Consider the following 12,948-nt stretch of genomic DNA (forward strand, 5'->3'; position numbering starts at 1 on the left):
TTTCGGCATTTCATCTATATACTCTATCACATGAAAAGATAACTTTTAACTGCTATCCAAACAGCATGATAAACTAGTGCTGATTGTATCACCAATTCAACATCACAGATGCATCAGAAGCTATAATCACCATGACTCAAGCCTCTCAAATATCCATGCAAGACTCATTATTAATACACCCCTACGCTGCCAAAGCCTACCAGTACTTCTTATAACACTCAACAAACTGAATTAGTTCCCAATGATTACCAAGCACTAAAGGAAATTATACAAGTCTACATTCGGGTAGCGAATAAATCAAGCTATGACTTATAAAGCCTAATCATTCTACGGCTTTATCAGCAATGATGAACTTAAAACTCTGAAAATTAGTTGAAACTTCAACAAAAATCCTGCACTAAAATAGAATACAAAGCATGTGACGGCCCCACCTTCCCCTAAGGCGAACCAAAGGGTTCGGCGGACCGCCTGTCCAGCTCTCGCCAGGACTCGCTCACGCACTCACTCATAGCTCAAGTAAAATAACGTGCATCCATAGAAAATAAATAACATATCCACTTCAACTTAATATATACATTGATGCTCAAATCCAGATACAAAGTTTCTACATACCAAAAAAAACTTCAAAGTTTTTACAGTTCGAGTTGTCGCGCCCCATTTTTTAAGAAATAAATAAATGGTTTTAAAAGGTGAATTTTTGTTTGAAAAATGAATTTTTTATTTACAAGGAAAAATGAAGAAAAATATGTGGGTCTAGATGGGACTTGAAAATGCGACAATTTGACCCAAAATGATAGTTTAAAAAGGGTTTTCGAATAAAAAATCGGAGTCGCCACTTGGTATAGAATTAAGGTGTACCAAGTCACCAAAAAATGAATTTTCAAAGGAAAAAAATAGAAAAAACCCCTTTTAAACGACTCCTAGTCTACGAAAATCAAAGGAAAGGTTCAGGAGTCACATTTGACGAAGGGTGTGACGACCCTACCTCTCCCTAAGGCGTACCAAAGGGTTTGGCGGACCGCCTGCCCAACTCTCGCCAGGACTCACTCACTCGTATCACGTGCATTCATTCATGGACCATAAATAACATCGCAATTCAAGTTTAGAATTTACATTGATGAAAATCAAGGTACAAAGCCTCAATATACCCAAACTGGTTCAAAGCGGATACAATCCAAATACAAAACATTCTATTCGAGGAATAGCGCGAGTACAAGACAAAAGTCAAAAGTTAAACAACTAGACTACGCAAGTCTTTACACATCTCACGCCTCGCTCGTACCCCCTGTAAGGAAAACAAATAGCGTGGAATGAGCTAATAGCCCAGTGAGGTTCCAAACAACAAATTGACCATTTTAAAAGTACGAATATCAACGTAGCAAGTTAATGGCATCAAAATTCATAAGAGTGGACAATAATATTTCAAGTCCCAATTTCAAAGTGAGCGAGCTTAACAAGTTCATGAAGATGAACACTAACACTTCAAGTAGCAAATTTCCAAATGAGCAAGTATAAAGTGCTTTTGGTTTTCAAAAGGAACAACAATCCGATAAGCAATAATCATTTTCAAGTAGAAGGATACGGAAGGCTCTCAGGTGCCAAATTCCCATTGCATCTCCAGAGTTTGAACAAGTAACAGTTGACACTCCGTCAACTTTTAAGTAAGTAACCAATCCAGTAGAACACCACTTAACGACTCTCCGTCCACCGTTCAAACCCCCAGCTGGGCCCAAAATCCTCAAGAAACACGGGTGGTAATACTCGAGAATACCGATTAGTCGAGGAGATATCACTCCACTCGACAATACAAGAGACCCAGGGTTCGTTACCCAATCGACCAAACCCTTGCCGGCTCGACTAGAGTAACTCGCCACAGGGTTTCTGGAATTCCAGGAAGTGCGCACATCATAAACAAGTATATCAAGTCAATTGCAACAATAAACAAGTATATCATGTAAGGGCAAGTGCGATAAAGTACACTCTTGCCCTAACAATTCACGTATATAACATGTAATCATATTGGTCACGTATCAAGTTCAAGTATCTAGTGCAATTCGGTATTTGAAAGCACTCACCAAAAGATATAGTGCTTCTAGTATTCACGTTCAGTTATACTCCAGGTTTGGAGTCCAGATCTGCGATAAAAATTTAATTTGAGAACTTTGAAACATGACTAAGATTCGAAACTTAAACGTTTCGTTCAATGAGAATCAAATAACTGAAATTCATTTGAGAGACATTCGTGAAACACTTGCTCGTTTTTTAAACGATAAAACTTTGTAACATTTATACTTGAAAATGCCATACGAGTCGAAAGTACAAGGAAAACATACTCCGAGCAATCATTATTTCATTTCTCAAGGGTACAAATTCGGCCAAGTCCTTACTTATATACCTCGGAACAAGAAGACTCAAATACCCTAGATGGTTCAAGTGATATTCATATCAACTCTACCCAAGTCGCAAGTGTATTTCTATAGTCCTCGAGCGTAAATTTAGGCAGCACGCCCTTTGTGTTTACCTAATTTTGCAGCCATTTATGGCTTCATTCTTTTATTCAACCAAACCCAAGGTTACCCATAACACAATTTCATTTTAATAGCCATTCAATAGGCTCAAAACAATACAACAACAAGAAATCAAGCTAATAACGAGTGCGGAAACGACGTTTACAAAAGACAGTTTTGATGGGTTTTTACGGAATGGACACATCCGAGGCTACGCTTATCAGATTGAGGTACAACTTATACCAATTCAAAGCTAAGACGAAGCCCTACAATTTCCATGAAGAGCACATAGTCCAATTTCCAGTGTAACCTAATCAAATTCCCAATTCATATAACCTGGTTCCAACTATTCGGCTAATCAACCATACTGCATTCAAATGGCCATATCTCAGTCTACCAAGGTCCGTTTAAGACGTTCTTGGTGGCGTTGAAAAGCTAAGACAGGGAACCGAAACTTTCATGTTTTGGTGAAAGGCTAAATCCAAACGGATTATAATGAATAAATGCAATCAAATAGACTAAACTGTCCACGCGGAACTCTGGTAAGTGACCTAGATCAGCGAGGGTATTTTCATCTTTTCACAAGCTACGTTGCTCCGATTGAGCTGAAATTTTATGGGAAACTATAAAATACCATTCTATACAACTTTCATGTTTTGACCTAAGGCGAATTCGGCCTCTAACATGAGGCAACAAAACCGGACAGAAAGGGGGAAAATTTTCCAGAAATCTGGAATTTTCAGTTTTCAATCCAACCTTCCCTGATTTCTTACTTCCAACACTACCAAAGCCCCTTATATAACCTTATATACAATATATACTAGCTATACAACAAGTTTAGTCAGAAATTTATTAGACCCTAACTTGCATATATCATCCAAAAATCATCACAACAATTGCATAACTTGTAATCAAGCCAAAACAGGAGCTAACTATCATCTTAAACCAAAATTTAAATGGACAACAACCATGATCAGATTTTATACCTCAAAACAAAGCTTGGAAGTGTGATACTCCACCTCCTTTGGAAATTTTTGTTTGCCCTAGCTTCTTAAGATCACAACTAGTACTTTAATCGGTTTGGAAGTTGATTTTCCCACTTGGATAGCTAAGATCAAGAAGAAGGAAATTGTTTTCTTGCTCTCACTTTCTCTCTCTCTTTGGTCAGCCAAGAAGCTGAAATAATGAAGAGGAAAGGTGCAAAAATTGGGTTAAGAAGGATGGTAACTTTCTTGGCCAAGAAACTCTAGGTGTCGCCACCACCACCTTTCATTTTTTTCTCTTTTTTTCCTTGCTATTTCTAGCCTCTAATTTCGGTCAAGATAGCTGGAAATTGAGAAGATATTTTGCTCAAATATCAATAAGCTTGTATGGTAAGAAAGTGGTGGTCAAGTGGTGCGTTCAACCGGTAGTGCGCGGGACCCGCCGGTTCGCGCCGTTTTTCTTAAAAACACACGTACTAGGGTTTTTACTTCCTATTCACCAACCTTATCTCATTGCTCCTAATCACATATTATTTCTCACTTAAAAGTCACTTTTAATCACCAAATTTGATCCTTGCTCCATACTGAAAATTCATCCGGCGGAAAAATCGCGAAAACCCTAATTTGCCCCAATCTTGGAAACGAAGAGTGAAACCCTACTTTCTAGGTCTATTTGCACTTATTGTGGAATAGTTGGATATTAGGGCTTTAATAAATAATAATTTTTAAATAAAAGAAAATTTTTAAGAAAACGTGATGGATTTTACAATTCCAATGATTAAAATTAGGGTTTCAATTAAAATGCGAAAGATTTAAGAAAACCGGTCAGTCACAAGTAAACTAGGGTTTTTGACTACAATATTAGGGTTTCTAGTCTTTTAAAACAAAATAAGGTTTTAATCAAACCCAAAGAAATACACTTTAGTATCTTCTTTACAAACAACCTCCTAATATTCGGGGTGTGACAAAGGGGAAGGCAAGGATAAAAATCCAAGGCACCCCTTCGACCTAGCCAAAGCTAGTTGCGTGATTTAGTCAAAGATTTTCTTGTTTTAACCAAAGAATTTATCACATTTGGATGTACTATATGAATGCATACCCTACACCTAGGAGGGTGTCGAGGGGTTGAAATGTATCTTCAAAACTTATTTGGTACCAATCACATTAATTGTGATGCCCAATAAAGACTTTCCGAAGAAGTCACGAATAATGCAAGTCATGAGACTCAAAAGAAAGAAGAAGTAAAGAAAAATAATAATAATATACAAATGTGTATGACCTAAAGGAATGCATCATAATGGGTGCGGGGGACTTATACTTGTGACTTTCAATGTTCCATTTAAATAGAGGGAATACGAGCGTGCTAAGGCTAGAGAAGCCAAACTCGTCCATATCCCATATCCGAGGGGTTTTTCCTAGTCTAATCAAGCAAATGTACTAACCTAGGTCTAATGCTTAGATGAAATGCAAGTCTAATGTCGTGTTTCATACAAAGGGGTAAGTAATATACATATAAGGGAAAATATGGGGGAAGGGATATATGTATAAGGAGGGATGTCATGCAAAATGATAAAAGACCCTAAAAAGTGAAAAATATGCATGAGAATGTAATGTAGTCATACAAACATGATCTAGTGTCGGAGGATTTCTAAGGGTCTAGCATTGGACTAGCCCATATCTAACGCTCTCTCACAAGCATTGGACTTGTGAGGGCTCGAGGGGAAAACTGTGAGAACCCTCATTTTTAAAATACAATTTCCCCAAACTGTGAGAACCCTGAAAAATATATATATAAGCCAGTGCATATTTCATTTGCATTTTCTTTAATTCTTTAATAATTTCTAGCATTACTTTCACCTGTTTCCAAATAAGTTCGTAAAAACACTTTTCATGTGAGAAATAATATAATTTTCCTAAGTTATGAAATTTCTTGGTTTTGTTAGACTAAATTAAAATCTTTGGAGTTAGAATAATTTATCGCCTTAACATAAAATGCTAAAATACTTAGTCTTCTCTATGTTAAAATTAATACTACCTGAGTAGATTAATTATATAAAATTTCTTGAATTTCAATAATTAATTCCAATTAGTTGCTAACGTTAAATGTTAATAAGAATTTCCGCGTTAAGATGAAAATCAATGAATTTTAGATAAATATGATTCTAATATACTAAACATACTTAAGGCGTGAAAATTCGATAAATATATTCTTATCTTTCTTTGTTTTCACAATAAGTGCGTAAAAATAATTTTTATGTGCAAATTGACACCCTGGAATTTAATTATTATTTCACTTGACTTTATATTACTAAATCGATAAATTTCGAGTTAGACTAACTCTATTCTTTGAGAAATAATAATTGGAAATTCTAATAATTAAATTAATCGCTAAATAATATAAGAATTACTAGGAATCTCAATATTCAAGTTTAATCGATAATTATTCGATAAAATGGTTTAGGTGTATTAGGGTATAATTAGGCGTTTAAATCACGCTTGGGGATAATTTTTAGAATTAAGTCGGAATTGGGAAATTAAGTTGAGGTTAGGGAGCAAAGTGAAAAGACTAAAATGCCCTTACCTTTCCATGCAAACCAAACAAAACCTCTGACCGCAAGTTCAATTACCGCAACTATCACCAATTCTATACGCAACCGATTTTAATTCACGAAACCTCTACTCCTAAAACCGCGGCACCTTATACCATTACCCCATTTCACATCCAAAACCACGGCACCACAATACTTCCTCATCATCTCATATTACAAACCGCGGCACCGTATACCATTCTTTCTATTTCACATCTCAAACCACATTTCCATTTCTGTCGGATTGCATTTCAGTCTCCACTTACACCCCATTTCCCTCATCCGTGACTTAGCTTCCCATTTCAGCAACCTCAACATTTCCATAACACCATTCCATTTCACTTCACCTTCTGCCTTGGTATCATCGACCAAGAGAGAGAGAGAGAGCTGCACTCTGCAAGCCAAGAGTGAAAGTGAGAGAGAGCCGAACACTTTGCTTTGTTTTTCTGTCCGTGAGCTAGAGAGAAAAAAAAAAGGTGAAACCTGCTATTCTATATCCATTCCAACCGTGAGTTAGTGAAGAGGACTGAGGGCTAAACATTCACCATCCCAGTCGCAAGCTTGGACAAGAGAGAGGAGGAGTGACGGGCTGCATTTCTGGGCTGACCGAGAGGGAAGAGTTTGCAGCAGCTAGTCGTGTGTTTTAGGCTTCAAGCTAAGGTAATTTCTGAACTTAGAGGATATGTTTATGGGTTGATGAAGCTGACTATAAGCGTGTATGTGAGATTGTGTGGCTAGATGATAACTTAAGTTATAGAAAAATCTGTTTGAGAAGAAAATGGCTGCCGAGAGTTTAAGCTGGAAATTTGCAGCTTCGGTTGACCAAGTTTTGATGATCTGAGCTATATGTATGTTTAACTAACCAAAGTCTGGATGATCTAGCTCTGCATGAAGCTAATTAACTTGGATTAAGCAAGAAAATTGAAGGAATACCAAAAATCCGGTTGCATGCATGTCAATCGAGAGAATTGGGATGAATTTCTGGTTAAATGGTGATTTTTGATGACATTTGAACTTGATTTTGGATCCAATCTGATAGATAGTTTGTTATTTGGTCTTGCATGTGATCTTTATGGCTAGGAATTCGGTTGTATGGATGGAAAATTTTATTGGATGTTGCTGGATTGTTAAACCAATCTTCCAGCTTAGCCGATGGAGTTGTTTTGGGTATTTTAGTATGAAATTTGCTGGAAAGTGTTTGATTCTTACTTGGTTGTGTGTTTAACTAACTAAATACTGGATGATTAAGCCCTGCATGAGATTAATTGGCTGTGTGTAAACCAGAAATTTGAATGAAACAAAAATCTGCCGCATGCATGTCATCCGAGAATGGTTGAACAAAATTCTGGAATTGTGGATGATAAAAGTTGCTGTTCGAATTTGATGTAAACTAGAACTGATAGTAATCCCATTAATTAGTCATGCATGTTAGTTTTGAGTACTTAATATCATGTTTTAGCCGAGTAAAAAGTTGGGTTTATGACCAACTAGCTGCTGGAAATTTTTGTGAAAGCCGAGGAAGTGAAACTGAAATTTTGCAATTGTTCTGGAATTTTTCTTTGGTAAATGATGGTTGGAAAATTTTGATGGTGGGCTCTATGAATTCCCACCCTTGGATTAATGATTGATGATGGTTTCAATGCTAGTTTAGCGCTCAAATGGGTAGATTAATGATACCTAGCTAGTCTCGACTTCAAGAGATGCATAGTTCAAAAATGTTCAGATTTGCCCTGTTTTAATCGCACCCCTTTTTGCAAAATTTTGAGGGTTTCATGACTTGTATATCATGTTGATATGTTGAATATATGGTGTTCAAAGTTTCATTGAAAAATATTGAGGTTAGGTTGGTTAAATAAATCGATTTAACAAAGCTAGTAAATCTGGAACTATTTCCGAAATGCTCTGATCAGCTTTCGTATTTCGACCATAATTTTGAACTCCGATGTCGAAATCGAGTGCCGTCAGTGGCATTTGAAACTAGACATTCCAACCTTTCCGACGATATAAAATGTACATTCTGGTTCCATGTATGTGAGCCAAACCAACTATTTTAAGTCGGCTGTTCTGTTTCTCTGTTTTACAAGAACAAAATTCTGAGGCTGCAACTTGTGACTCAAATTCGAGCTAGTCTTGTGCCGAATTTGTGACAGCCCCACCTTCCCCTAAGGCGAACCAAAGGGGTTAGCGGACTGCCTGCCCAACTCTCGCCAGGACTAACGGTTCAGTTTACGTCGATATATATTACGTTCCGGAACAACCCATTGCGCGCAAACAAGTCAAAATCTCAAAATAAAAAAAAACGAAAATCGAAGCTGAAATGAACAGTAGAAGACACGTCAGAATCCGGCCGGATTCTCAGCCGGATACAAGGCCGAGAGCAATCCAAAAATTTTCAATTTCCCTTCGCAATCCGGCCGGCAATCCGGCCAAGATTCCGACCGGATTGTCTGGCCGGATTCCAGGCCGAATGCAACTGGCCGGATTTCCAATTTCCCTCAGGCAATCCGGCCTTCAATCCGGCCAGTTTCTGGCCGGATTCCTGGCCGGATTCGGCACTGTTCATCCTCGCCAAAAATTTTTTCTTTTCCGTTTGAAAATCGCATTGATCCGAAATCCATCCAAACGTCAACCAAGCATATATATACATCAATTCAACATTTACAAGCCAAAACGGCAAGCCAAAACCATACAATAAGGTAGTACAAATTCGGTTTGCCTATCAAAAGGAAATGAACCCGTTACACATTAGGGTTTCATTTCAAGAGCTACACAAAAGACATTTACATGCTCAACTTGGCAATTGACTATCCAATCCATTCTCAAAAGTAGTTATATCCCTGTAAGGAAAACAAATAACACGGAATAAGCTAAAGCCCAGTGGTATACTACTACATTAGCAACCAATAGCATATAGCATAACCAATCACTTCAAGTATACAAATAAGCAATGAAGCCAAACGGTAAAAGGATACGGTCGGCTCTCAAGAGCCCATTTCCACGCTTGCAATCTTGATCCAACCTCATTGACCCTCCGTCAATGTTAAAAGTACCAAACAACCGTAGACCTCAATTTACTTCCAATCCTTCCACCCAACATACCCCAACCGGGCCCGCACTCCATTTCAGTAGTTTTGGTAATACTCGAGTATACCGGAACCAAGGGTCTCATTACCACAAGGTTCCCCAGTACAGTCCCCGTGGCATGATGATTTTCACGACCAAGCCCTCGCCGGCTCGATCCAATTAACTACCATACGGGGTTGAGTTCAGTAATGCAGTAAAGCCGTTGGATACTCGTCCAACGACACCAAATCAGTTTCCATGCATGGAATTCAGTATCTCATATAACAAATGCAGTATTTCAGTAAAACGGTAAATAGCCATGAAGGAAATTACAAGGGGTGAGGGTGGTCAAGTACACCCTCACCTCAATCAATTCCAATAACCAATTATGCCTTCAAGGCATCAAATACACATAGCAAAGCCACATTATAACAAGTAAGTGAGTAGTATACTCACCAAGCAAGAAAGTGGTGTTTCATACACCGTGATCACCAAGACGTCGTGAGCTACCGTCACGTCCTAAAACATGTAACACATTCAATGAGACTCGATACCGAGCCATATAGCCATGCCAATTACAACCCCAATAGGGTTTTATAAACATATACAAGCATGATAGCAAACCAGAAATTAAGAAAAGGGCTTTAACTTAGGCCTTGATAAGAAAACCGATTTTGACGTCATAATGCGGTAATGGCACAACTCTCACTACAATTATCGGATGGGGGTGTAAGACCCACCGTTTCGAAGCTATGGAATAGGGCTACAGCAATGTAGAAGGTCACTCAATCCAGTTCCTAGCCCAACTAGGTCAAAAATGCCAAACACTAAACCAGAATCACCAAAACAGGTTTGCAAAACACAGAAAACTGTAATCGGTATATCTCAGTCCATACAAGTCCAAATGCCGAAATTCCAAAGGCATAAGTTAGCTAAGAAATCCAGATACATTTCATCAGAAGACACCAACTCCAAAATCCAAACCAATTCCAGTCAAAATGGCCAATTACTATCGCCGTTTTCGCATTCTGATCAAAGCAGAACAGCTACAGTAATTTCATCATATCTCACTCTACACTAATCCAAATAACCTGAAATTTTACAGTCACCTCAAACACATCAATACCTACAACTTTCATGTTTTGAGCAAAGTCTAATTCTGTGACAGCCCCACTTTCCCCTAAGGCGAACCAAAGGGGTTAGCGGACTGCCTGCCCAACTCTCGCCAGGACTACGGATCAGAGTAGAGCTATGAATAGCGATCCGGAACTTACAAACGAGCGTAAACAAGTCAAGATGGTAAAATAACCCAAAACAAAAAAAATGAAATCCGGAGTCGGCCATGAATAGTAACCGACCCGTCAGAACGCAACCGAAAGAGCAAGCAAACATTCACATCTGAACTTTAGCGATTACAATCCAAAAGGACATACAAAAGTTTTCAAAAGTTGATACATATACACGGTTTGCCAAATCAGAAGAGAAAACGCCCCAAAAGTACACTTAGGGTTTTAATACATGAGCTATACAAAAGATATGTTCAATTAGCTCAATTTGGCAGCCATTTGTCAAGTCCAGACCAAAAGTGTTTATTTTCCTGTAAGGAAAACAAAAGGGAACAGAAAGGGGTGAGCTTGCGCTCAATGAGGTACCAAACATATAGCAGAAAAATCATGGCATTTCACATTTAACAAATCAGATACACATGCCAGATGTAAAGCAAAGGAACCAATGATTCAAATCAGAAGGATACGGGTGGCTCTCAGGAGCCAAATTTCCAGCGCAGTACTTGATCCAAACCGGTTGACTCTCCGTCAACGTATATAGAACCAAACGTCCGTAGACCCCTCTTTACACCGAATTCCGTCCACCAAACACCCCTTTACCGGGCCCGCTCACCGTAACCGAACAGAAATGGTAATACTCGAGTATACCCGGAATCAAGGGTCTCAATACCCAAAATCCCCGAACAGACTACCGTGGTTCGTTATCTAATCGTCCAGGCCCTTGCCGGCCCGACTCGAATAACTTAGCCACAGGATTGAGCTCATAGGTCATAGAAATCCGAACAGATGCAGACATAGATAACAGATTCAAATTTTGCATAGTAAATTGGCATATGATCAGACTAGAGAACGAGTGTGATAAAGTACACCCTCGTCTCGAACAAATAAACAGATTGCAGAGCAAAATCAAGTTAAACAACAATGAAGGGGAGTGGTACACTCACCGATTCAACTTCAAAAAGTTTCACTTCAGATTGGCCTTAACCGCCAAGAAACCCTAAAATAATCAAAATAAACCAATTGAAGGTTTTACTTCCAGAATCGAGTAAACAGAATGCACATGTGAGGCTCGACTACACGTCGTACGCCTTGCCAAATAATTACTAATGCAAGGGTGCAAAACATGATTTTCTTGGAAACGAAAAGGTAGCATGAAGACCTAGGCGCAAATAACCCAAAAGCCTTTCATTCTACCAAAAGGTAAACCCAACTTAAAGGAACCAAACGGCCTAGAAAATCGGGCAGCACTTCCCCTAAATTTCTTATTTTTTCCAGCCATTAAGGCTTCATTCTATCCTCAAATCAGTCCCAACATCTCACACAAAATTCATCTCATTTCCCAAAAGCCGTTCACTAGGCTCAAAGTGGTACAAGTACAAAAGTTAACTAGGAAACAACCGAAATGAAAGCAAGCCCTAAAAGAGACTCGGTAACGAGTCATATAGCAATGCTAAACACAACCCCAAAAGGGTTTCATATGCATAAATGAGTATAATAGCAAACCAGAAATTAGAAAATGGCCTTAGTCTTGGCCCCAAATAGAAAACTGTTTTGCCCTTATTATGCGGTAATGGTGTAAAATTCTCTACGGTTATCGGATGGGGGTGTAAGACCCACCGTTTCGAAGCTATGAAACAGGGCTACAACAATGTAGAAGGCCACTCAATCCAGTTCCTAACAAAACTAGGTCAAATATGCCAAATACTAACCCAGAATTCCCGAAACAGGTTTGCAAAACACAGAAAACAAAGGCATATGTTAGCTAAGACATTCAGCTACATTTCATCAGAAGACACCAACTTCAAAATCCAAACCAATTCCAGTCAAAAGGGCCAATTACTATCGCAGTTTTCGCATTCTGATCAAAGCAGAACAGCTACAGTAAAAACGGCATAACTCACTCTACACTCATCCAAATGACCTGAAATTTTACAGGAACCTCAAACACATCAATACCTACAACTTTCATGTTTTGAGCAAAGTCCAATTCGGCCTCTATCTATGACCTAAAATTTCGGACAGAATGTTCAACCAAGAACCCTAATTTTCCAGAAATTCTTCCAAATTCAAAATTGATTGCAATATCCTATCATATGCACCTACTAGAGCCAAAGCCCCTTATTACCAACCATCAAAAACAACCACACCATCAAGATCATATGAAACCAGAAAATTCCTCAAAAAATAAAAAACTCAACCAAATCACTTCAAACCAAGAAATAATCCACAATTTCTAGCACAATAGCCACCATTAGGCATAAAATAAGCATCATTAGATATGGGAGGGTGTTCATATACCACTTACCAAGTAAACAAGAGAGAGATAGTGGTGGAACACCTTAGCTTCTCCAAAAACTTCACCAAGTCACTTACTAGCACCTAATGGAGTGATTTTATGGAGCAAATCTAAGTTTAATTGGTTGGAATGGAAGATTGAGATAGTTTGAAGCTTGTAAATTGAAGAAGTTTTTCTTCCTTGTCCAAGAGAGAGAATCGGCCAACAAGAGGTAAGAAAGAATGA

At 38.4% G+C, this 12,948-nt stretch overlaps 1 pseudogene; it reads right to left on the minus strand.

Annotated features, from left to right (window-relative positions):
* LOC113735794 (origin of replication complex subunit 2-like) overlaps positions 1–12,948 on the minus strand; it is a 48,999-nt pseudogene that overhangs the window by 1,380 nt on the left and 34,671 nt on the right.

Source organism: Coffea arabica, chromosome 8c, assembly GCF_036785885.1.
Source record: "Coffea arabica cultivar ET-39 chromosome 8c, Coffea Arabica ET-39 HiFi, whole genome shotgun sequence".
NCBI lineage: Eukaryota > Viridiplantae > Streptophyta > Magnoliopsida > Gentianales > Rubiaceae > Coffea > Coffea arabica.